This window comes from Falco punctatus, assembly GCF_963210335.1.
Source record: "Falco punctatus genome assembly, chromosome: 7".
NCBI classification, from domain to species: Eukaryota; Metazoa; Chordata; class Aves; order Falconiformes; family Falconidae; genus Falco; species Falco punctatus.
In genome coordinates this window covers 62,890,905-62,916,493 of record NC_137587.1, presented here as the reverse complement: position 1 = coordinate 62,916,493, position 25,589 = coordinate 62,890,905, and the positions used below count along the sequence as shown (strand labels likewise).

Here is a 25,589-nt window from a genome sequence, read left to right as displayed (position 1 = left end):
ACTAGTCTATTGTGTTTACTTTTTTTCCAGATGTGGAAGTAAAAAAGCATCCCACTTTCTGCAGCTCTGCAAGTCACAAATGCAGCTTCTTAGGCACCATCGCCAAGCTGGAAATAATGAACAATTCACCAACTGTTTAGGCTTTCAAGCATCCTTCATTCCTGCTAGAATTAACATCATGCTGATAAGCACCTAGGAAGTTTGAAAGCTTATGCAAGACTTTTCCAAATAAACTATCTAAACCGCTTTGATCTGCAAACCACAGCAGGAAAACGGCAGCTAAATCGGTTTTTCTTATATTCTAGCACTTGTGCTTCTGGCTGGAATTAGGAAATGCACATAAACAGCTTTTTCTAACCTCAAAGTGTGAAGCCTTTCAGAAGAAGTGCCACCTTAGGCCACCCTCTTGTGGCCAGGGATCATTTCGCAGCCCCTTCGTCCTTTCCCCTGTCCATCACACCGACAGCTCCCACTCCCCCAGCACGGGGACATGCTGAAGCCATGCCCTTGGAGTTCCAATGTGGGTTCCCCCCCGCTGCAAAATGAAGTTTCCAAGGAGATGCATCAATGCTAGCAAAGAATTATATATGAATAAACTTACGTTTGGGACATCAGATTCCCAGGCTGGAGGAGGGTGAGTGGTAAAGGCTGGGAGCAGGGGGCATCTGTGCTTGGAGACAAGCACATTGCTACACCCGGAGCCCAGTCTCACGGCTCCCACTAACTCCAGAGAATCCAGCCTGCTCCTTTGCCTTATGCTTACTTACGAGCAACCTCCATAAACCTCTGATCCCACAGCATGAGAATAAGCTAGGAAAAAAAAAAAAAAAAAGTTGTTCCTGCACTGCCAGGGCTCTTCAGCATTGCAGGGCACTCAGCCGCTCAGCCTCAACAAGTCAGTTCCATGAGCTGCTCTGACAGGAAGGAGAAGAAAAAAAAAAAAAGTCTTCCAGGAGATTAGTTTCTTGGCCTAATTTGCCCAGAGTGGGTGAAAGGTAAGCAGGGGGAGGGTGAAGCTGAGAGCTGGTAGGGAAAGGTGATGGCTGCACTTCTCAGTAGTAGGGTCCTGGTTAGATGCAACATCAAGTCACCCCCTAAACCTCTGGCCACATCTGTTCCTGTCTGGATAGCATAACAAATGCATACCCACATTGTCACCACATCATAAATATGTGCCAAAGGCCACAGTAAATCAGAATTTAGAATGGGCTTCCTTTATTCTTCTTGTTTGAACCTGTTTCCATACTTTTGCAGAGTAATAGCAACACCTCTAGCCTCTCCACAGGATACTTATTAATACCAATGAAGGGGAGTAAACAAGGCAGCAGGAGAAACAACCAGGATGTTTTACTGCATCTAATCTTCCTTTTGCATCATTCATATTTATACGGGCCAGAGAGCGATTTTCTTGGTCTGTCAAGCATGGCTGATATATACACTGCAAACAGAACAGACCCTTGCTTGCAGCCAGGTTTCTCAGTGTCTCACTAGAGTGCTTTTGTTTTATCTCTCTCTGCACCTTTGCAGCAAGACAAAAGCATTACAGCTCAGCTGGCTGGGCAGTTGTTAAGGGAAGAAGGAGAACAAGATATGCAGTGAGGCCAATCTAGGAAAAGGATTTAGACAGAACTAAGGTGTAAAGACAACTATATTGTATTCAGGCACTAAGGATCAGGTAAAGCATTTAGGCACCAAGAGCCACTGTAATAAAGATTTGATGCCTAGCTCCCTTTGGAAAAAAAAATCTCAAACCTTGGCCAAAAGTAAAGGGAGAAAGAAGGGAATGGCTGGCTTTGTGCTGACAGTATAAAAAGTAATGGGGACATCCTGGCACCAGGAAGTCGTTTTGTTGCATAAAGTCAAGGCAGCAGGTTTTTGCCATCTAGTCTTTTTAGCACCTAAGGGAACCCCTGGACCAGGGCCCTGCAAGTGTCCAGGGCTCCAGAAGAGCTGCCCCAGACAGTAACAGCAAGCGCAATGTGGTAGCACATGCAATTGGGACCTGCTCCAGCCCATCTAGCAGCAAGGTCTAGAACTTTTATCTAAATTCGTGCTGCCGCCTTCTCACTTCACAGCTATTCAGCAAGCTGAGATGCATGCCCAGAAAGCCATGAAATAAAGTTTTTTCTCCAGAAAGCAGCAGTCCTAGCTTCTTTCCACCTTTTACTGCACATCCTTATGTGTTCAAAGTGCACACTGCTTTCAAACACTTAGTGTCAGACTGAAAATCTGAGCATCAAGAAAAAGCCTGTTCAGAGTTGCATAACCCAGATCTCAGTCTCTTATTTTGCTGCGCATTTGATTTGAGCCCGCTCCCCACCCCCACCCCAACAACACTAGAAGTTAGCTGCCTTTTTCTGCAGAGATAGCTAGATCTGTTTGTACAAGTCGGGTAGTTGCTCAGATAAAAATCTTTGTCAATACTTTCTATTGTCAGATCCATCTTGCATGCACAAATAAATCCTCTTTCAGTGCCCTATCTTGCCCTTCTGTATTTACTTGGTGTAAGGATAAAGCAACATGTGCTTTAAAAGTAGCCTACTGGAACATGAATTTACACTGCCAAAACTTAACTCTCTCAGGAAGAGGAAAAAGCTAAGCAAACAGGGAAGAGCTGTTGTCTTATGTCTCCTTTGATGCCCTCTCAAGAGGCCACCAGACTCCGGTACAATGCAGGCCAGTTGAGAGCTTGCACACATGGAGCAGAACAACTCTTGGCTCTCATGGTCAGGAAGCTAATCACCCCAAGTGACAACTGCTGAGGGCAGCACGTCTTTGGAGAAGCAGATCCAGGATTTTCCTGGTGTAGGGGGAATCAGGGCCATCGCATGGCAGGTTAACAGGGTGCTCTGCAGAGCAGAAGCAGGTGTTATTTATTGCTTTGGACTCATTAGCAGTAATTTGCTGAACAGAGCTGTGCAGGTTGTAATGAAATGCTCAGCTCCTTTTCTGCAGTGAGCACACTTATAACAGCTGGTGGCATGTAACAGAAGCTGTCTGGGAAGGGGCTAACAGGATAACTAGGTCTAACTCTAATCACCTCCCCCTCTAACTAGCTCCATGTGTGGCAGCAACACAGAGGAGCTGACAGCTACAGGTGTCCAAAATATGGGTTGGGGTTAAACCAGGCTGCCAGTCCAAATCCTAAAACATCACTCAGAAAGGGCTCCCGTGACCAAACACAAACACCGGGCTGGACAGAGTACACCCGTGTTGCACCCTTCTTCCTTGGATTTTATTACTTCGGAGGAATAGTGGGGTCACTGTCCCTGATGTGTAACAGAGCTGATTATTTCGGCACTGTTACATGCTGACTCCATGTGTAGGGCAAAGCACAGGAGCTGATCTCTGCTCTGCCAGGATCACCTCTGTAAGAGCTGAAGGCTCAGTCGTGGGGAGCAAGCGAGTCTCCAAGGAAGATAATGGGAAGGAGCTGCCCGGTAGATAAGCTGGTCAAGTCCAGATTTGCCACAATTATACACTTTGTCTTCTCCATCACAAGTGCCCAGCACTGCTGGGAAAGCTGACAGCCAGCACATTAGTTACTAACCAGCCCCAAAAGGATCAAGTCCTCCTGTCCCCTGGGAAGTGTGACGTCTTAAAAGGAAACAAATATTGATGCTTAAGAGCTACGGCATATAAATAACTTTGGCAAAGGTCTTTGTTTTTCCCCTCAAATTCAGTACTTTCCATTACACTGATTTATCCCTTTTGCTGAGACTCATTCTCATTTTTCTTAATTATTTCTGACAAATAAGAGCTATGAGTGTTCCCATACAGAAAACTAAGAGCTTTCTTCCACTGAAGAAAAGAGGTGAAATTTAGCAGGCCTGCATGGTTTGGGGGTAGGGAAGGCAGGGGGAAAATAAAAGACAGTGAAAAAGGGCATTTCTCCATGCCTTGTATCTCCAGGCACCCAGTGCCGACACGAGATCTAAGCCCAGTCCTTCAGAGCATCACAGTGTGGGGGGAAGATAGGAAAAACGTGGCCCCAACACCAGGTCATGGCTCATCCCTGCCAGCTGGAAGGACAGCCAGCCAGAACGGCACCCTGATGGCATGACAGCCAGGGGAACACAAACCCCCTAAACCCTTCCCAATCTCTGGATCTCCAGGCCAAACCCATCCCTTCTCTGCAGCTATGTTGGGCTGATTCTGCAAGGGGTAAACAGCCCACAGCAGCATGGGGTGAGACCAGGCACGCCGGCATCTGTCCCAGGCTTGTTAGCACTTGCAGGCAACACACCCAAATCAATAGCTCCTTCCAGGTTCTTAAATTTCACAGCAGGTTGTTATTTGATCTGTTAACACAACTTCTATGGGTTATTACAGGTAACAACAGAGGTAGAGGGAAACATGGTTTTCACCCTACCTGTGACCAATGGGTTACAGAAAAATAGTATCCGGAGTAAGTGAATGAGTAATTTCATTAAGGCATATCTTAAACACTGATTTTTGTTCTCTGCAGGAAGAGTGGTGCTTTCCAAGGAAAACATCAAAACACAGCAAAATGAGTTTAAGAAATAAACTAGCTTGAAAACAGGGATAAGACTCCTAAACTAGCACTATTAGAAGCACTCTCTGGTATTGTACCCATATCCTACTTCCCCATCCCATCAGAGGTGGGCACAAAAACTGTGCCACAAAAAAAAAGCCGTTCCGTTCCCTACCTTGCAACTTCAGAGGAGTGCAGGCGTTTCTAGCCACCCTATTTTCCATGCTGTTACTGCAACACAACAGCTATACTTTATATTAACCTGGAGTCATAGCTGTGCCTTCCCCACCCCGCGCCCCCCCTTTGATACCCAAAGGTCTTACAGGTTAAGTCCCCCACGTACAAGCACCCCTCACAGCAACAGCCTGCCTAACATACTGTATCCAAGCCCATGGAATATTTAGGGCAGAGCATGAGATGCTACCTCAATTTCAGACCTTAACACTGTGAAGCTTTTGCTGCTGCTTCATTTGAAGGATGTTTGGGGTCAGGTACAGCTGGGAAGGGTACAGCAGCTGTCCGCCTCTCTGTTGGAGCTAATGTAGTTTACACCTCAGCACATTCACAGGAAAAACCCTAATGCTCATTTCAGCTGCTGTTAATACTTCATTGATGCACTATGGCATGCAGGAGCACACATCCCAGCGAGATGCCCTGCTGTAGGCATCCAGCAGCACCAGTGCTCACTCCAGTAACAACATATAAATTCTCAGCTGCACAGTGACCACCATCCCCGAGTTAACCCCTAACAGGCACCACCCTGAGCTAAGAACAAACCTTTTGCTTTTTTATTCTTGCCTCTGTGCAGATACAAAGCACAGATCCAGAAAGGTAGTAAGTAGTTCCTCAAATGATACCAAAAAAAAAAAAAAAAGTACCAAGTCAGCACTACTTGTTGGAAAAAGCTTCTTAAAATGAATAGTAGCAACTCACCAGAGCTGAAATACAGCAGTTCTCTTGGCTTCTGCTGTAGCACTCTCCCCTCCTACTAATGCTTCATGGATCACAGCTCTCAAGTGATTGCAGGTGACCTTGCTGACCCTTAAAAACACTTTGGTGTGAGCTGAGTTCCTCCCTCCTTAATTGGAGAAGGCTGGGGGCAACACCTGCGATCAGTTTGTAATTGCTTCTCAGAGTGGATGGTTTCATTGGTATTAATCAAGCCAATTAGGAATGTATATTCTCCAGAGGGGTTGTAGGTGACATCCCTGAGGATGGGGGAGAAAAGAGGTTATTTTCTTTTATGTAATCCCTCAAAAGCTTGTGAAAATTCGATTTCTGGATATGATGGGGTTTTTTTAGCTAACAATTTTCTTTAGTGGAATTAGTGGACTGGAGACACAGAGATGAAATCTCTGTTTGTCCAGTATCTGTCCAGAGCACATGGAAATCTCAGACATGTTTGTGCCACAGCAACTCCTATGGACTCACTGAAGTGCATAAGTGAGATCTTATGTGCGTTTGGGAAGTCTTGGACACTGCTGGAGAAATTTTGATGCAGCAACACCTAAATCAGATTATTTTTTTGTCTTACGCTCTCTTAGAAAAGGTCACATGAAATATAAATATTATAAAGAACTAGTTTACTTCAGTGTTTGCTCTGAGTTTGATGAAACCACTCTCATTTGTGAAGGTTTCTTGCCTACAAGAATATTTGCTAAGTCCTGAATCGTGATCTATGGCTGTTGCAAGCTGCTCGCTGTCAGAAAAACACATTCCGTTAGCGAATAAATGAGAACTTCTCACTGCATTGGCTCTCGTCTGCTCACGTGGATGCAGGGAGACTGTTGTTGGGACGTGGCACGATGCAGCCCGCAGATGAGAACGCAGATGTCCTAATATTCATCCCAACGGGTGGGGAGTATTTGCACAGAATGCTGAAGACCCGGACATAATAACAGTATCAAATTAATGAATTACTTTTAATAACTATAGTAGAGGCTTTCACTCAAAGGACCTCTGAAATGCTGGGCACAGCTGTATGCTAGGGACGAGGAAAGAAAACATGTTAAATAAATCTTGGCAAGTTTTATTGTCTCTGAAGAAGGGCTTGTTGGACAAATCTCTGTGTGTGCGTAAGCGTTGATTCTTTACCTTGCTCTTTAGGCAGCTACATTTTTAGTGGAAGACACATCACACCCTTGTTTGGATAAGAAAGAAGATTGTGGCCAGACAGATGGGCAAATACTTCATCTTGGGAAAATCACCGGCTGACTTTTCCTGCCTTCACACTGCTGATAAGGAATGTGTTTTCACAGGCTTGCTCACCATCTCAAAAGCTGTCTCCAGTCCTGCGTTGCTCGTGCAAAGCAGCTGAGGAGCTGCAGACACGCGTGCACCACAGGGTTAATGAGAAACCAGGCTGTAAAAGCAATTCCAGCCCTTGCTAATCCCAGGCTGTAAAAGCAATTCCAGCCCTTGCTAATCCCAGGCTGTAAAAGCAATTCCAGCCCTTGCTAATCCCATCCACTGAGCTCTAAGTCTGTTCTCAAGCTTTCCCGGCACAGTTCATTGCTGCATGTGCCTTTATATTTGGGCAGAACACTTTATCATTCGGCTAAATTTTTGTAGGGATGTTTCAAGCTGCTTTGTCCAGATAAAGGGCTGGGGCTGGACTTCTTGGAAAAGCAGGATTTGTGTCCCCAGTCAGAGTGTTTTTCCTCCTGGTACATGCCCAAATTGCCCATAACTTGTGCACTGAGGGAAGAGATCAAATCAAGTTTCTAAAGCAGGATGCCCTTTATTTTCTTATCACAGATCGCTCTACATGATGGCCTTTCTGCTGCTGACAGCAGGATGCTCTCAGATATTTAGAGGTGGACATTGCTCTTCTGGGTTCCCTTCCCTGGGGTTACCCTGGACTTTCCTGGCTCACGGTTCTCTCAGAATCTCCCTGACCCGTGTGCCTCCTGGACATTTCCTCTGCTAGTCACCCGTGGGAGCCACCTCAGGATAGCTGTCGCCTGGCCACCTTGCACTGGTGCAGCTGGAATGACCATACCAAGGACGCTGATGGTCAGACTCCAGTCTGTCACTGAGAGGTACTGAAGGATCCAGGAAATTGGTGTGAGGGGGGAACAAGCCAAGGGATGGGGACCATGGCTGTCCTTGTGCCTGGTGACTGTCTCTCCCTGTAAAAAGCGCCAGACAGCTGTTAGGTGTAACTTCATTTCTCCTTGGTCTTTCTGTGGCACTTCTAACCACTTCCCCATAGTTTAAAGCCTGGCTGGAGTTTTCGTCAAGGAGGACATAACCCTTGTGTGTCCAGTGCCCAGGGCAATGGCATCCTCACGGCTTTTGGAGCACCATAGGCTCTACTGCGACAACAGCATCAGTTGTGACAGCAATGTTGACCCAGACCTGGTGAGAGGATTTATTTTAGACTTCTCTGGGGTTAGACTGGGTGCATTTCCTCCATATCTCGCTGCAAGTGGTGAAGGTAGGATGACCTATGGCAATGATGTTTTGAAAAGGAAATCCTGTGCTGGTTTCAGCCTGCCCGGCCAAGGGCAGCACCAGGCAGTCTCAGGAGGAGACTTATTTGTCTTCAGTGATTTACACACCTTTCTGTGCACCCAATGGATCTGGACGCTGAGGACACAGACTGGCTCAGAAAGTTCTCAAAACACTTTTTTCCCCATCTTATTCCCATACCCCCTGATTTAATCCTAGTCATGATTGGAAATGTTGCCTTTTTTTCCTCCCCAAGTATTCCACTTAATGTAACAAGACATGGATTGCACTTAATTGTTTATCTGAACTGAGGCTGTAAACTGTTTAAATGATTCATACATTAATATTCAACTGGGTGCTGCTTTCACGCCTTGCACTGTGCGGAGAAACAAGAGATGCACATGTTATTTTAATGAATCAATAATTTCTGCTCATAAAATGCTATAAGGATATGTACACCACTATTTATTAGGTCATTATTATAGGCTGTTTCATTTAATTTTGTGACAAGCACTAGAATTCGTATGTGAAAGGAAGATGCTTTTCCACAGACGGTTGTGAGTTTGTTTTTGCTGCCCTGTAGTGAGCTGCGTGAGAAGAGGCAGGACCCAGCCCCCAGGACGGGTATGCAGACCTGCTCTTACAGAGCGTTTTGCCAACCTTGAGAGTTCGCAGCCTGCAGATAACTTAGTTCAGGCCCAGTAGTTTCTGCAAAAAACACCCCAGCCCCTGGTTGCTTGCTCAGGGACAGTGCAGGGTAGCCGGACAGAGAACGGCTGGCTCAGCAGAGCATCTTGATTCAGCCCACCTCGCCCTCGCCGGGCTGGGGCCCCTCTGTGTCTTGAACAAGCAACAATTCATGATGTGAAAAAGGCTGGGAACATGGGGATTGAATGACTAAAACCCCATCTAAGTGACAGGAATTTTGCCTTTTATTTCATTGTGGCCAGGATTTGCTCACAAGAAAAGAAGGGAAAGTTCCTAAGATTTCATTCAATTTGGATAAGTACCAACAGTTTGTTTGGTTGTCCTAGCGCCTTTCATCTGCAGTAAATACGAAAAGAAAAGGCCTTTCAGCAGACAGATTGAGAGGGTGTTAAATAAGTTGTTACCCTTTTGCTTTTTCTGGGTGCAAGTAGCTAGTTTTCATTGACAGAGGCTTTACAGGGCTGGCTACATAAGATCAAGAAGTAAATTGTGTTTGAGACTTTAATGATGGAAATTTAACATGATGCTTATGGCTTACCATGGACAAGGCAGTGGATCGATGCGCAAGAGTCATGTATTATTTCAGCCGAAGAACTGTTGACAAATAATGATGAGGTTTCAGAAGATGATTCAAGTGACATAGCATAAATAGCTACAGGTGAGGAGTGTTCTTCCTTTATCAGAACTTTCCAAAATAGGATTCTGAGGAGTCTGTGCTGCACTGAAACTTCGCCTCCTGACTGCTCACCTCCAAAACTCTTGGATTTTCGCCCAGAGTGGAACTCTGTGCTGTGCAGACAGTGGTCTGGTTTCAGTGTAATTCTTCTCTGCTCTGGTGCCAGAGAGGTCTGGTAGCAGCCGTGAGACTGAATCAATATTTGCAACAATTACATGGAACTTTACCTTCAAGCTTTCAGAGTTCAGCTGTCTTTTCAAATTGGCAGAAATAATTCTCCATCATTAACTCACTGTTTTTAGCAGTAGACCTGAACAAACAGGCCTGGTGAGCAGGCGGATGATCTGGTCCCAGCTACCCCTGCAAATCTGATTTGCATGGTGCCACTTTGAAAAAAGAAGTAAAAAGAGTTCTGAGAAGCTGAAACACATTTACATAATATCATTTGGGTCATGTGCCCTGAGCAACAAATATTTCCATGCAGCTAACCTATTGTCCTTAAAAAACATCTTATGGTTGATTGTTCATGGGCATGTAAAGAGTTTCCTATATGGTAATTCTTTCTCCTCCTGACAGAATATTGATCCAGCCATTCTGTCAGCTCCTGTACCAGTTTAGTTACTACCACAGTTACTGCTACAGCAGTAACATTTATTGAACAGACGTTCCTGCTCTACAAGGTGGAAATGAAGGGCTGTGTCTGCTCGCTCCCAAAGAGCGTGCTTTAATTATCTTAGGAGGTGAAGAACTTTGAACGTTTATGGAGTTACAGACTGTATTTCCACAATTGGATGCTAGGAATGACAACCAAAAATGAAAACCATAGAATAAGCAGGAAAGGAAAAAAAATCATTGGGGCTATCACTAACCACTGTTTGCTGCTTCTGGCTGTACAAATCGTTTCTTGCTCCTGACTAGTGTAGAACTGGCTGTGGGCTCTGCAGGTTGCTCCCTCTCCCTCTCTCCTTTTGCTCATACTGTCCCTGATAAACGCCACACAAACCCTGCAAAGCAGCTGGCAAAATCCATTTGTATGACATGCTATGACTGCAGAGCGGAGACATTTGGGTGAAGGTCTGTTCTGCTCCCCAGGCCAGGTGCCCGCTTTGCATCCCACCACCGCTAGCGCTGCCCATGGCACGCTGCTGCTGAGGGCACTGAGAGGGGAAGGGAGTGAGAGGGACGGCGTGTGTGCGGAGCGGGAAGCAGGGACGTCTGGCAGCTGTTGTCTCATTAGTCTTCCATGAACTATCAAAAATAACATGTGATGCATTCCTATACCCCTCTAGCTGTCCAAGGTATTAAAATGCCCAGTGCCATCTGACTGGGAATGTGGAAGGCAGCGGTGGAAAGGCAGGTCACATTAAGCAACTAGGAAGCCAAGGGACCAGCTGGTATCTTAAGAGGGTGTCATTTGTAAGGCACAAATGGGTCTAAGTGAGCACAAGGGGGGCTGTGACCCTGAGCGCTAAAGCACGTACTTCTCTTTAAGCAGTTAGCAATTCCACTAAATTCATCGGCAACAATATTTTTGACCAACTCTTTTCTGTGTCTAATGTTCCCTAGATAAAAAATAGAAGTGATAATATCAGCTTGCCAGTTGTTGAGGCTTACAGGCTAAATGTTTGCAGAGTGCTTTGAGATAGGAACCTAGGAAACAGGCCCAAAGGGGACTCCAAGGGTACCGAATCTCAGAGGCCCATCCCCTACTTAATATCTTTCATAAATTTAGCAAGCTCCATCCTGAAACCCGTTAAATTTCTCACCCTTAGTATTTTGGCTGGCAAACTATTCCCAAATGTTACCTTTCTGAGGATTAGAAGCAGGGCTGTTTGTATGGGCAAATGATGAAAAAAGAAAAAAATCCAATTAAAAAAAGATTATCGATTGCATTACGAGCCAAAAGGAGCAAGTGTAATCTGAACAGTCCATTTGCTTCCTGCCTGGCTCTGGGCACTGTCCCTCCATCCTCTGTCACCATGATGTCCCTGTTCTCCCTCCCTTGCTTTTTTGCAGGCATTATCCCCCCTTTACTTCTTTCTGCTGTCTCCAGACACTACTGCCTCCTCATTTTGCTCTTACCAATTTTGGGATCCTCTCCTCCTTCACCACCTGATTTTGAATATTAGACATCCAGTCCCCCTTACAGCCCTGGAACAGGGACATTTACCCTGTTGCACCGAGCTCCTGGCACCCTGTTGGCACCCAGCTCCATCCCAGGCTGGGGCTGGGAAAACCTGTGGCTGCAGAGAAGACCCCCTACATCTGATGAGATAGCATTTCTTCCCTTCATGCTGGCTGATGAAGTGAGCTGTATGGAGAAAATGGAGAGCCTGCTGGAGCAGTGTGTGTGGAGGGTGGTCGTACCATCCGCCCTGGGCTCCCAAAAGCTGGCAATAACCATCAGGACAGGATGGTGGCTGAGCCAGCATCGGGAACCATGGAAGCAGGAAGGAGCCGAAACCACAGTAACAAACCACTATTTCCCTTCTCTTTTCAGTCATTATTTCCTAGGATGAGGAATTGCTTTTGTTAAACATTTTAAAATTGAGGCCACTTTCTGCACAGCAGTCCTGATCTGCCTGACATTCACACCGACGGCAGGGAGAGGACCTGGGTTTGGGTATCATCCATCAATGACAGATTCACACCACTGTGTGAAGGGCAAGGCAGGGAGGAAGGAGGAGGGGGAGAAGGGGAGATGCAGAGGGCTGGTAAATAGCATACAGAAATTTCATTTTCAGTTGCCAGCTCAAAGCCCAGCCCAGCTCACTGTGGCCCAGAGCCATGTCCTCTAGAGCGTAATGACTGCGGTGGTTGCTCTGCGCTTACTAGACAGGTGACCAAAAAAACCGAACATCAAAAAGCAGTCTTTGAAAATGAAGCAGACAGCACCTATCCATCTTAGTGTCCATTCTCCCCTGGAAACAGATCCCGGTGATTAACAGGACTCCCTCATCTCTCATGGGAATAAAACAAAAGTTACATAAACCCCAGACCTGTTTCTGTCTCTCAGCAAACACCATCAGAGGGACTGAAATATGGGTGCTGCGTTCACAGCAAAACCAGCAACAGGCACCGCAACGAACTGGTTTTCTCCTTGGCAAAAGTGTTGTGCCCGCGCTGGTGCGGAGCCCTGGCCCGGGGCAGCGCGGTGCGAGCCGACCCGGGGCAGCTGCTGGCAGCATTACAGTCTTGCAGCCGCCCCCTTCCCGCTGAGGCTGCATCAGGGCAGGGAAGCAAAATACTCTTAATCCTGACCTGGCAGTATACGTGGGAGTCACTGTGCATCTGCTGTTTTGCACACAACGCCTTTACTTTTGTCTCCACCTGATGAGCTCCAAACTGGCAGCCAAGAGCAACGGCGGTGGCCCCGTGGATTATTTCCTAGTTAAACAGCTGTGCTGGCAGTGCCGATTAATGTTTCAGGATAACTAACTTCCTCCTCATCTGCGATTCCTCTGTACCTCTTAGCCTGCTCATGTGGAAATGGCTTAGTGCTGGATTTAAATAGCACTTCTGCAGACTAACTTTGCCTGGTATTTGCCCGTGTTATGGCATGTATCCATGTGAAAGAAAGAGCATGCTGAGGGTAATGGAGCAGAAGGACAGAGGGTCATCATTATTTTTTAAGCTGCTTTGGGGATTCTGAAGAAATCACTTCCAAATGTCAGTTATGTAGGCATTTTGATGTGGCTGCCTCGCGGAAGGCAGTTTGGCTCTGCCACACCTTCCCCTCATTCAGGTTGCTTTCACCTGAATTTTAATGATCTAGAATACCCTTCAAGCATGGGAAAGGTAAAGCCAATAAAATGTTTGATGTGGAGAGATGGCACAGAGTGACCACGAGTGCAGCTCTTTGTGGATGAAAAATGTCACATTTAAAGTCTTTCAGCTTGTGAATCTCTCCTAAAACAGAATTTGATTTCCTGGCTTTGCATTGGCTTCTGGTTTTGGTGGAAATTGGCTCTCACTTTCAGGTCACGACAGGGACATGGATCCAGCCTGATCTTGTGCACAGACACTTCACCATCACCTGACAGAGGTGTGAAGGGTGGTTTCCCTCCAGCACCCCAGGATGACTGCTCTGTAACAGGAGAGCTGTCATGATGAATACTGAAGCTGTTGCCACTACTGAAATACCCACATCAGTTCTTAAAACCTCGCTAGCTAATGAGTTGGTGCACAAGGGGCTGGAGATCTTCAAGAGATGCAGAGACTTTTTGTCCCCACCAGAAAGCAGCTGATACTGAAGCAGGAAAGCACAGCCCGTGCCATGCTGAACATCTGCATTCAGGTTTTAACTTCTCCATCCCCTTAGAGTCCTAGTTAATTGTCCAAAGGGAGATAAAAAATGATGCCTTCTTTTATTATGTCTGTGAGCCATTGGCAGCAAGGAGTGCCTGTATCTTGCAAACTCTGATTTTCTCTGATTTCAGGAGTTTGGCTACTCAGGATTCTTGCACAGGCATTTGATTTTGGCCCGGGAGATGTAAGGGCAAGAGTAACGAAGTCACTGCTGTTTCAGGTAATGGGGAACCAGTCAAACAGGCTGGGATGCTACCCAGGGCTATGCACGCAGGACCCTGCTGGCAAGGGCTTGGTGCTGTCCTGCTCATTCACTGGGATGATTTCTGTTGCATTGTGTATGATCTCAAACCACTCAGGAATAACCTGTGTGAATCTCTTTCAACAAAGGCCTTTCCCATCTTTTTATAAATTGAAATACCCTGGAATAGTAATGCAAAACCCACATCCTGGAAGAGATTGATGGAAATAATTTTTTTTCTTCATTGCCAAACAGTGAAACTCTCTGACTCGTATGATATTTCATGTTTTTCTTAGCACTGAAACTCCTGCAGATGCGTGATAAGATAGAAATCTCAGTGACTGATAAAAAGAGAGAGTATGGTTTTAGCCAGCAGGATGCACAGAAAAGCTTGAATTCAATGTTAGGGCTTAGGAAGGAGAAGGTGCATTAGAAATAAGCTCAACTATCATGCTTTCTTGGAACCCGACTCATGCTTTGGGGATTGTAAATTCTGGAAATGGATAATTAGTAAAAACACTTGGGACATTCTCAGCTAGAACATCTTCTGTGCCAGGATCACAAAGGGCTAGGATTTAATCTACACACACAACAGCAATGGGAATTAAGCACCCTGCTGTATTTCAATATCCAGCAAGACACTGCTTTGGCCTGTTTAGGTACGTCCATAGATCTGCACATATGCACCACAACGGGATTTACTTTCCTTTAGACCAAAATAATCAGTACCTGTGGAAGGCACAACAAATTTCTATACAGTTAACATATTCTAGGTCATGGGTATGTGTGTGTGTTTGTCAGGTTTTTGTTTGCTTTTTTTTTTTTTTTTTTTTTTTTTTAAGCAAATGAGTACCCTCAATGATCAGTCTTACTGCATTTAGTTAACTTCGGTTCCTGCTCATAGAGGAATCACACAGTGGTGCTGAGCCCTGGATCGCTACATCTCAGGTCTCCTACACCAGAGTGTACCTCCTCACCAGAGGATTGTCCATCTGTTATTGAAAGTCACGGTTAAAGATCCAAAGATTTCTTAAGAGAGGTCACACCTTCTGCATGAATAATTAAGAATCTGTAAATCCAAGAGACTCATAGAAGAGGCTGAATAACTATCAAAGCTTTGGATCAATCCCAAATTTAACTGAATCAATAAAGAATGAGTAAAAGAGTTCTACTCATTGTTATATAGTATCTGTTTAAGACTTAACTGGATCAAGGGAAATAGGAAAAAAAAGCCTTGACGGTTCATTCCAGAACTACCCTTACAAAACACGAATCCTGTCATTTCGTTGCCTTGTCCTTGATAAATATTCACAATAGAAGGGAAGATTTTACAGCAGAAAATATCAATAATGTCCTAAGGGAGTCAGGTGAAATTGGTTTGTCTATTTACAAATCAATACATAAAATCCTCCATAAAGCTGGTACTTATTTGACTTTGATGCCTGAGCATTACTGTGGGTGTCTAGAGTTGTTCTCTGGAACGTGTGATGGCACGGAGCGGCGAAGCTGGCGTGCTGCAGTGGCTTTCTTTTCTTTCTGAGCAGCACACCACACTAGGAATCCCACATGGATATGCTTTGTCTAGGACTCAGGGACCTCCTGAAACCTTCCTTGCCTGTCTGAATGTCCCTGACATTTAGTCCCCCTATCCTCTAAGACAAGTCCATTGCAATATTTCCATCAATAATTCCCAGAGGGGAAGAATTTTCCTCTGGATGTGTTCATTGCCTTGTATCAGGGAGTAGTTAGACACAAAGCCCCATGTCAGAGCATGAGGTTAAAGTCCTGTTGTCTGCCCCTTTGTACTGCTCTGATGGCCATGCCAAACGAAATAGAAGAGCTCAGGCCCTCCTGGCATTAGCATTCCCTGGAATATTGGCAGGTTTTTCTGTGATGTTGTATTCTTTACTGATGGGCACAACCAGCATCTGTTCCCTAGGGGCTGGGAATAAGTGGAAAAGTCTGTGCAGGCTCAGCTGGGACAAGTGAGACGGTGTCAAGGTTTCATTTCCACCAGAACACAGGGAAGATATTATCTGCAAACTCCACTTCCACTTACTTCGGGGAAGGTCAAGATCTGTCCCTGGGTAAAGGGATGCTTTTATATCAGTGCAAGACTTTAACTGGAAAAAGGAGCCCAGAAAGCCCAAGGGCATTCATTGTATAATTATCAGGAATCTGAAATGTTGCCCAGAAAAGGAGCGAGGGAAGATGCAGAGGCAGAAATGATACATTTCATTAAATTATCCAAGCAGACCAGTTGCAGTACAACAGAGGAACAGTAAAAACACAGCCAGCTCTCAGGCACACGGGCCCTTCTGCAGGACTGAGACAAAGATGGCAAACTAGATAAGCACAGTCACTAAACACAGACAAGATCCCAAGCATCAATCTGAATGCTACAATTATGAAAATATTGTCCTTAATTTGAAAATGTCCCTTGCAGGTTGTAGGATCAACCCTAAGAAATCAGTGAGAGAAAAAAACATTGGGTAGAAATTCTATCAAATGAGGGTCAACACCTTTTCTATTTTCTCCATCAAGACTTAAAAAGACATGAAGTCTGGGATATAAAGACCAACAGCAAGAAAGAAGATTTTTTTTTTTCCTCAGCCAGCAGTAAACAACACACATCTTTTAGAAAATGAGACATGTCCCAAGGAATTTGAGATGGATCATTGCCTCTTATGAAACATTAGATGTGCCTGGAAGTTAACACCGAAAATTAGAATGCAGAGAATAGACAGACTACAGAAAAACATCATTATGTGCAACGTATTGACTTTCCTTTCACAGTGGGGATAGCAGCATTATTGTTTAGGTAAGCAAATGGGAATTCAAATAGGACACCAAATCCACCTTGGATCTTTTTTTTTTTTTTTTTTTTTTTTTCTTTTTGGACAAGACTAAATTTGCTGTTATGTCCTGTATTATGCATTACTGTCTGGAGGAAAGTTTCTCCCTAGACAAGTAGATGAAAACGTTTTGAGAGAGATCACAAAGGAGCTTAGAGCAATGAGCAATCGCCAAATAGGCAGCGTAAGCATGATTAATTTGTTTCTGCCTGCTCCCTCATTCAGAGAGGGATGAGCTGGGAAAAAACATGGTTTATTTGCAAAAGAAACAGATTCCAATCATGAAGGGAATGGGGACAAAACTGCTTTGAATTCTCTTTGTTGCCTTTTGTGCAACAAATTTTCCAACACAAAGATATAAAACTTAAAACTCCTGTATGCTAGGATGCTATCGCATTACTATTTCCAGCAACAGCGGTCTGTGTTCAGATGCCTTTGTTCTCCGTATCTCTCTTCCCCTCTTTGCGTGCTCTTTATTTACCATTTTCTACCTGTTGGTTAACAAATTACTGTGTTACATGAATGGGGGAGACTGGATCTCTGATAAAGGACTTTGCAATGAGCAGAGATGATGCCGGTGGTTTGCCCTACAAGGTACTTGCTAGACAATTTGTGCCGCAGCCTGCACAGCCCCAGGACAGCCTTTCTGAGGCTTCGATGTTGCTGTTGCATGATGCCTGGGTTAGTGGCTATGTGAGATATGGTTTGAAGGGAAAGGCAGTTTAAGAGGCACGTCACCACTCTGCCCTGATGGCACAGCGGAGGGGGTGGTAGATGGTGGTGTGAGATTAGGAACCAACAGCCGCGGTACAACTTCTCAACCTGGTTTTGCTGCTGAATTAGAGGTGTGAATAACCGTGCCCTGAATCCAGGAGTGGGAGCTCGGTGGTTTCAGGTCACCTACTTTCTGAGGCTACCCACCCCTGTTCTCATGGGGAAGAAGCTGTTGGACACAGATATCTAAGTTGGACACATCTTGCGTGCAGTGTGACTATTGCAGGAGCTGGCCGGAATGTGGCCCTGAGTTTTGCTGTGCTGCCGTTCCCGGGTGAGCAGCGGGGATGCTGCTGCTTTTTCTGCCAGCCTTCGCTGCCCAGTGGGGCTGTAGGCTCCTAGGGCAGCAGAAGCCCCATCTGCCTGCTCCTCACGGGGGACCCAACCTCAGCTGGGTCCCAGCACACGAGCCTGCCAGGCTCTCACCATCTCCTTTGTGTTCATCTATCCAGAAGGTCCATCGGATGGTATGTAACCAGGATGCAGTAACCTGGCATTTGTACTGACAGTGTGCCCTGAAAATGTGCAAGAGTGCCTTGGATTTCATAGGGATTCCGTGTCATTTTGGTCTCTTTTAGAGCTTTATTACTCTTTTTTGTCCCTGAGAATAAGTCTCGTCTGTGCTGGTGATATGCCCAGCAAGAGCCGCTCTGAGGTAAGTGGGAAGATAGGCAAATAACAAAGGTCTGAAGGAAGGAAAGAGATTTTTCTCAAGGTTTGTGTGTTTTTATGAAGTGCTGAAGGCCAGTAAAAACTTTATTTTAAACTATAATCTGTATGACGTGAGATGAAAGGAGATCAAATGCACCAGCCACAGGACTCTAGGGTATGGCATCCTTTTTCCTTCAAATTACAATATAACCAGCTTTAAAGAAAGCAGAAACACCAAAACCAGTTTTCTGGGGACAAAATGCATTGCATATTGCTTAGCTGTGGTTTAGAGGTTTGCTCCCTTTTCCTTCCCCTTTCATTGCTAAGATGTGCCTTCCCTCCTGGTAGTTAGCAATAAACTAACACCTCAGGGATGGAGGGAATGATTGAAAAACCATGAAAACCTTTGAAAGCCTTGACTCGCTGCCAGCAAACAACCTTCCACTGCAGCTGCATATCTGTCTGTATTTGAATATTTGATGGATTCTGGTTGAACTCAAATGAAATTTGCTGCGAGAGGAGTAATGCTGCGGCAATCTATAGTAACGGTCTGAAGCAGAGCCATTTGCAGCAGTGGCACTGTTTTTCTCACTGCGTATCGCTGCCACGTTGTTAACGAGACCACTGAAACACACAGAGCCCATTAACGGCGGGGGAAAGCCTGCAGGGAGCTGAGCACCCGCAGTTTTTGGAGGCCCTTGACTCGCATCTTCTGTGCCAGCTGCACAAGTTTCCACCAACATGTAGGGACCGCCACCCCCTCGCATCTCCCAGCTGAAAAGTTCATGGGAGCCCTCCCTGGCGTGTTCCAGTGTGCAGACTGGGATTGCAAAAAGCCTGGTACTTCTGCAAGGGGCATGCCGAAGGAGAGGTGGAAAGGCAGGATCTCCTCTCTCCTCTGATGGCTTCTGAAATTATTTTACCTGCAAGCCATTAATCCCTCTGAAACTAAACAGTTTCATTCTTCTATACTGTGACAGTTCTTTCTCCTGCTTTCGTACTGTCATACAGCTACCAAAGCCAAAGTCAGACCAGCGCTTCCTTGGAAAAAAACCAAAACACAAAACAAACAAAAAGAAAAACTCACCTGGCTCAGTGGAAGATGCTAATATTAAACCTAGAGCTAAAGCTGACCCAAAGGTCATCTCTGAACTGCAACTGTTGAAAATGTGTATCCTTCATTTCAAAGATGGGTGAGATGCTACAGAGGTCATTGAACCAGAGGAAAGCACAACTGGTAAGGTGATAAATGCTACCAAAGTTCTTCATTCGAGCAAACAGGAGCCAAAGGAGATGTGTAATCACATCTTTTGAGCAGCTGGCTTTATGCCAAGTGAAAAAAAGAGATGTTAGGCTGTCACCACTTCCTCCAGCACTGCTGAAGGGATATTGGCAGGGAGAAGAAAGTAGACATCTCCTCAAAAGCTCACCTTGATCTTCTGAGTAATTGCGTTTCCATTAGGCCGTGCTTTCTGCCGTCCCCCGGCTCACAGGTGTTCCCATCTGTGTTTGCTGCCTGGGCGCTCGATACCACCTCGGAGCGGGTGGTTGTGGAAGCCCTTTCAAAGACCTGTTGCCAGGAAAAAGTTGTGGTTTTCCCATTGCTTCTCTGTGCCACCATTCGGCGTTCAGCGCCGCCAGTTGGTGAGCAGCAGCTGGGATGGGCGGCTCTTTCCATTTGGGTTTCGTTACTGGCACCGTAAATGGCTGTGGTGAGTTTTCCACTCCAGCTTTCCCTGGATGCAGGAGAGGATGAAAACACCGCAGTGACAGCATAAAGGGAGATGCTCTTACCTCACGTGGCGGAGAGCTTGTGCCATACCTGGAGAAGGAGTCACTTGTGAGCAGGTCAGTTATGAATCTACTCCTTGCTGGGCTTCCCTGCACCTTCTTGTGAGTTATCGCCTGGCACAGGATCTGAGGGAGGACAGATCCTGGTCTGAACTGGTTTGCCTATTTAGGCACTGAGACCTGACATCAGATCTGAACAACATTTCTGCCAGCAGTGACCATTTAAACCCAAATTATTTATTCAGAGGCTTTATTAATTTAAAGAAGCAATCATTAGCGGGCCAGATTCTGACTCTGGACTTGTAATACTGATTGCTGCCGTGCAGGGCCTTTATTCAAGCTTAGCCCTTGAAAAGGGTCACCAAGCCCTTGTCCCAGGGTATTTCTATTTGCTTTCAATTGCAAATGAATGTTGTATAAAGACTTAATCTCCAGTTTGCCTTGTAGAAATTGATTTATCACTTAATAACACCCTTGCTGTGATGGGGCGAGAGGAGACAGAGCCTGAGCAATAGCTCTATTGTGATGTCAGTATAAATTAGAGCTAAAGATGTTGCTCTTTAACCAAAAGCTTTGGGGTTTCTGGGTTTTTTACAAGTGCAATTTTCAGCTGACAAAAGGCTTTTTGCACATCAGATTCTTTCCTGTTTAGGGTTTCATCCCACACAGTTTTCACAGCCTCGCTGCCCTCTGAATCTCCTGCAGGCAGCAGTGTGCAAGGGAGAGGGGATCAAACTACAGGAAAGATAAAGTCTGCTTTCTGCTCTGCAAATCACAATGTACAGCCATTGGTGATAATTATAAGGAAAAGGCTCGCTGATTTACACTCCACTTTCTGAAAAACTGAGGTTTCAATAGACCCAGGGAAAGGGAAAAAATAAGCTATGAAATCTGTTCTACTTTACCCATTATTAGAGAGGAGGAGCTGACTTCAGGTGTCTGAGAGTCACAAGAAGCTCCAAGACGGAACTGAGTCAGAAGAATGAGCTTTACTTCTGAAGTACAGACTGTCTTATTTTTACTAAGATGTCAACCCAAGCTGGGTAGCTGAAATCAGAATTAAGAGTGCATCGACTCTGTAGAGGTGGCCTGGTCCTGAAACAAGGGTTCAGAGGGAGCCAGGAGCAACAGCAGGACGTGGGGACCCCTCCTGGATTTCATACTGTAGGCACAGCCTAAATGTGCTGTAGCTTTCTTCTTCCGTAAGTAGACTAGAAAGATGATGCAGATACTGAAATGCCAGATATGGATAGACAGAGTGGTGTCAGTTCTATCTAAGGCTGAGAGCTCTTGATCTCCTGCCCGGCTGCAGGTGGGAGAATCCTGCTATAGCTGTTAGTTTGGTCTGGTCATCCAAGGGAACCAGGAGTGTCCCATCAGCAGACTGGTGTTCTTAGGCAGAGGAGCTGAATTAATGTGAGCGGTGGGCTACAAATAAAGGAGGTCAAGTCTAGCTCAGGGGTTTTGCACAGCTGCAGACTCCTGCCTCTTTTTACCCTGCTGCTCGTTGTTAACTTCAGTTTTATCTTTTACTCTCAACTTCTGAGAAGCTCATGTGAACTGCAGGCTCAATAATCCCTGATTTCACTGAGCCCAGGACTCAAGGGTAGCATCAACCCTCCTGTAATTCCTTTGGCAGAAACACACCCCACCCACCCCACCCCCCCATATTCTATAAAGTAATATAAACCTGGGCTTCTGGGGTTAATTTACTGTGGCATAAAGACTCATAGAGGGGAGATTTATTTATAAGTTAACATTTTTATACACATACATGCATATATATACTAATTAACTTGCTAGAATGTATATTGGGAGCATTTAATACATTCTTCAACAGCTGAGAAATTTCTGTTCAGTGCACGAATTCATTGCCACAGTGAGTGATAATGAGCCTTTTGCTGTAGGATGCAACTCCTGGTGACGGAGAGACTAGAAATCCACGCTATTCCTGATATTAAGGTTAGACTGAGAATGGGAAAAATAAGTTAACCCTTGTTATTTTTTCTAAGCAAGCTATAATGAACCATACTAAAATGAGGAAAGCAAAAGCATTGTAGGCAGAAAGCAAAACATGGAGCTGATGCACTTTATTACTATTAAGAAGAAGAACTAGCACAAAGCAAAGCTTTCCCAACGTTTTGTTAAACATTTCATACTCACGGTCTCTTTGGTCTGACAGAACAGAGCAAGAAAGCCTTTGGAAAACCTTCCAAATAAATTTCTTCTATAAAACAAATTATCAAATTTACATATTCATTTACTGCTATTTCACAGTACTGTTGGGATACCTTATTCCACTAGTCAGCTAATCCATTTGTAGTAACACAATTTCTTTATTCCTATCCTACAAATATTTTCTAAAAATCACATTGAGAAAAAATCACGTTCACTGATACCTTATCCATATCCTCAGTGTCAAAGTGTCTCCATCTCAGGAATGACTTTACCAAAAGTTTTGTACTCAGTGCATATTCTAATCAACAAATTTACATTTAACATTTAACAAACATTCAAGGTCTTTTATACAAATAACAAATAAAAAGGCTTTTCGTGTGTCAAAAGTAACTGTTGCTTTGTACAGGGGGAGGTAGAAATAAAGTCCCCAGAGAGTCAGCCTCTCAGCAGCGCCATTTCTTGCTGTTATGACCAGTAGTGACCAAAACCCTTCCTGTGGCCACACATCTCTCTTCCTTCTCATTTTTCAAAGAAAATGTGAATCTATTGTTTTAAAGATGGCTTCACTTGCCTCTGTGATCCCCTGCTCCCACCACAATTGTTCTTGAAAGAAAAACACTATTTCTTAATAAAACAGATTTAAAAAAAAAATTATATCAGAGAGACACAGGTTTGTATGTCAAGGAATAATTTGATACTTTGAACAAGGAAACACTGGCCATATTCAATTCTTTTTGCCCTGTAGGTGAAAGAGATCTATTCTTTTTTGAAGCTCTCCATTGCCTTAAAAACACTTTACAGAATAATAAATTATTTCCCTCCTTGGACTAATAGGACAGACATTCCAAATCCATGAATTTGTAGGAGAAACTGCAACCTTTTATGAGCTGCTGAAGAATGCACCATGCCATCCAACTTCAAACATTCAGTCAAAAATGTAATTAAGCCACCTCCTAAGTAATAGTAACGATCTGTCGTATTTTCCCAGATGCTTTCATGCCTGCAAAGAATGTATTTCAGAACTCACAGAGATCCTCGTGTCCTTTTCTTAAAAGAATTAAAAAAACCCATAGCTACTTTGTTGAGATAATGTTACCTTTTTTTTTTTTATAAAATATTTTAATTTAATTTACTAACTATTTGTCAATGAGATAATTTTTACAAAGAATGCATGGCTAGGTTATGTCTGTGTATACTCATGAACGTGTGCCTGGGCTAGAATTTCTTTCTCTGACCGTTGAAGTGCATCAGTTTCTTAATGGCACCCTACAACTCTGCAAGACAGTTTTAGGCCAGGAAGCGGAGGCCACTTTATCCAACTGAAATACAAAATGTGCTTCTAACCCTCCACATTTTGCGAAAGCATGCAAAAACCCTCCGAATCAGCAACATTTTTTTTTTCTTGTTTCAACACAGGAGGCCTTTCCTTTCACTCCCTCTTTTTAAATTAACACATCTTTAGGGACAGGGTTGTGTGTGCTCACTGAAGAAACTTGACTGGGCAGGACTTGCAAACAGAAGCCCTGCAAAGCGTAGGTGGGCAGCAAGGCGAGCGTCACTGCATCCGCACTTCGTGTTGGTAGCCAGCCCACACGCCGGTGGCATCTGTTCATCTCTTCATTTGAGCTTGTCTCTCCCTGCAGTCCCTGGGAGAATGATGCCTTAATGCAGGCAGACCAAGAAAATCAATATAAAGTATGCCCCTTCTATTTTATTTATTTCTTTGCTTTTATCTTTTTTAAGGGGGGAAAAAAATTATGTCTTGCTTGTGCATCCCTTATGAGGGATTTTAAGGTAATCTTTCATCAGCTTTCCTTACCACCAGGAGAAAAAATATCTCTCTCTCGCATTCTTACTTCAGGCAACTGAAGCATGAAATGGGAAATCTCATCTGCAGTGGAGAGCAAATGTGTCACCTTATTTATTAATTTCATGATCAGCTGAAGACTTTGATTCATTGGACAAACCCAGCCAGAGTGTTTTTGAATAAAAGGAAGAATAAGTACTAGCTCTGGGGAAGGTTGCTGAGTATCTCCTTTTGATTATTTACACGGAGGTGCAATGACAAATGTAGTTTAAAATCAGAAAGGAAAAAAAAAAAACCCAAGCCACTACAAAACCAGAAGGCCTTATGTCCTTTCCCCCCCTGTGGGAAGTTTGAAGGGCTCTCCCTTTTTCTCTGCCAAGCCTCTCATCATGGCCTTGGTCACATCACATTACAGCCCGTGCCTCACCTTGCAGCTTGTGAAGTCCTTTACCTTGGAGTTCTCTGATTTAGCTGCCTAAGCTCATCTTACCAGCCCAGTGGGTTAAGACTCTGGAATCCTGGTTTTAAGGTGTTATTGAAGTAAAATAAGCAGAATTTAAAATATTTGCAAAGTGCTCACATAGTACTCTGAGCTCTCATGCGCTATGCAAGTACCTGGTATTTTCTTTGCGAATGGGGTTTGCATGTATTTGAACATTTAAAGTCTGCATGAAAAGGAGAAGTCACCACAACCAGATACAGGGGCAGACTAGCAACCAACTGCTGTGCCAAAGCCAAATAGCTCTTATGTGACCTTTAGTAACTTTCACAAAAACATCCTTAGTCTTACTGGGATCTGAAGACCCTCTTTTTTACACAGCATCTACACGTCATGGCTGAAAAATAGCTGTCTACTACTGTTGTGACAAATCATCCACCTAAATAAATTCCCCCTTTCCCTAGGAAACCCTAGGGTAAGAATTCTTGGCATCTATTTCAAATCTCTGTAGTCTGACACCATTATAAAGGCACCTAATTGTACCTGATGGCCCCAGAAAAGATCTTGGTGGTCTACCTGGCAGTGGAAAAACATGCTGAGGTCTTGCCAAAACCACAGCCTGTGAGAAAGAAAAGAGAATTAGCAGGTACACGTTTGTGTAGAAATAGAAAGGATTACTGAAGTGCAACATTAAGGTACCCTATTTCCATGAAGACGTCTCCAGTGAAACCTCCGAGCAATGGCCAAAAGTGCCTGGTAACATCTCTGTTAGAAAGCTAACCTCACATTTATTTTGCTGTATTTGGGAAAGAGAACACGTAAGCACTATCTTTCAAAAATCTGCATTTTCCTCTTTTCCAGTGCAAATGTAAGGTAACTGGCACACTGAACCAGCTTCACGTAAATGACTCTAAACTTGCAAAAAGAGTAATACGTGCGGGAGCATGGTGAAGGAGCTCCCTGTGCAACACTGTAGCCTGAGGTCTGGAATACAAAATCAAGAGAATAGTAAAAGTAGAGAGACTGTATGAGGCATGGACATTGGGTCAAGTGGGTGCTGTGTCCCAATATGATGTTCTTGCTTTAAGAAGGATGCTGAGAATTAGAGAGGCAGAAAAGATCTGAAGATCTAGCAACCTGATAATTGTTTTTTGTTGTTTGTTGTTTTTTCTTTTTAAAGGCATCTAATTTGTTTAGTGTATTACTGGTGAGC

The 25,589-nt window shown here is 44.5% G+C and overlaps 1 long non-coding RNA gene across 1 annotated transcript; it reads left to right on the top strand.

The window, feature by feature from the left end:
- LOC308067044 lies at positions 1-21,598 on the top strand. The gene is made up of 2 exons (XR_013929422.1): positions 1-6,891; positions 6,927-21,598. It is a non-coding gene; the product is annotated as an uncharacterized lncRNA (long non-coding RNA).
- The last annotated feature ends 3,991 nt before the right edge of the window (positions 21,599-25,589 follow it).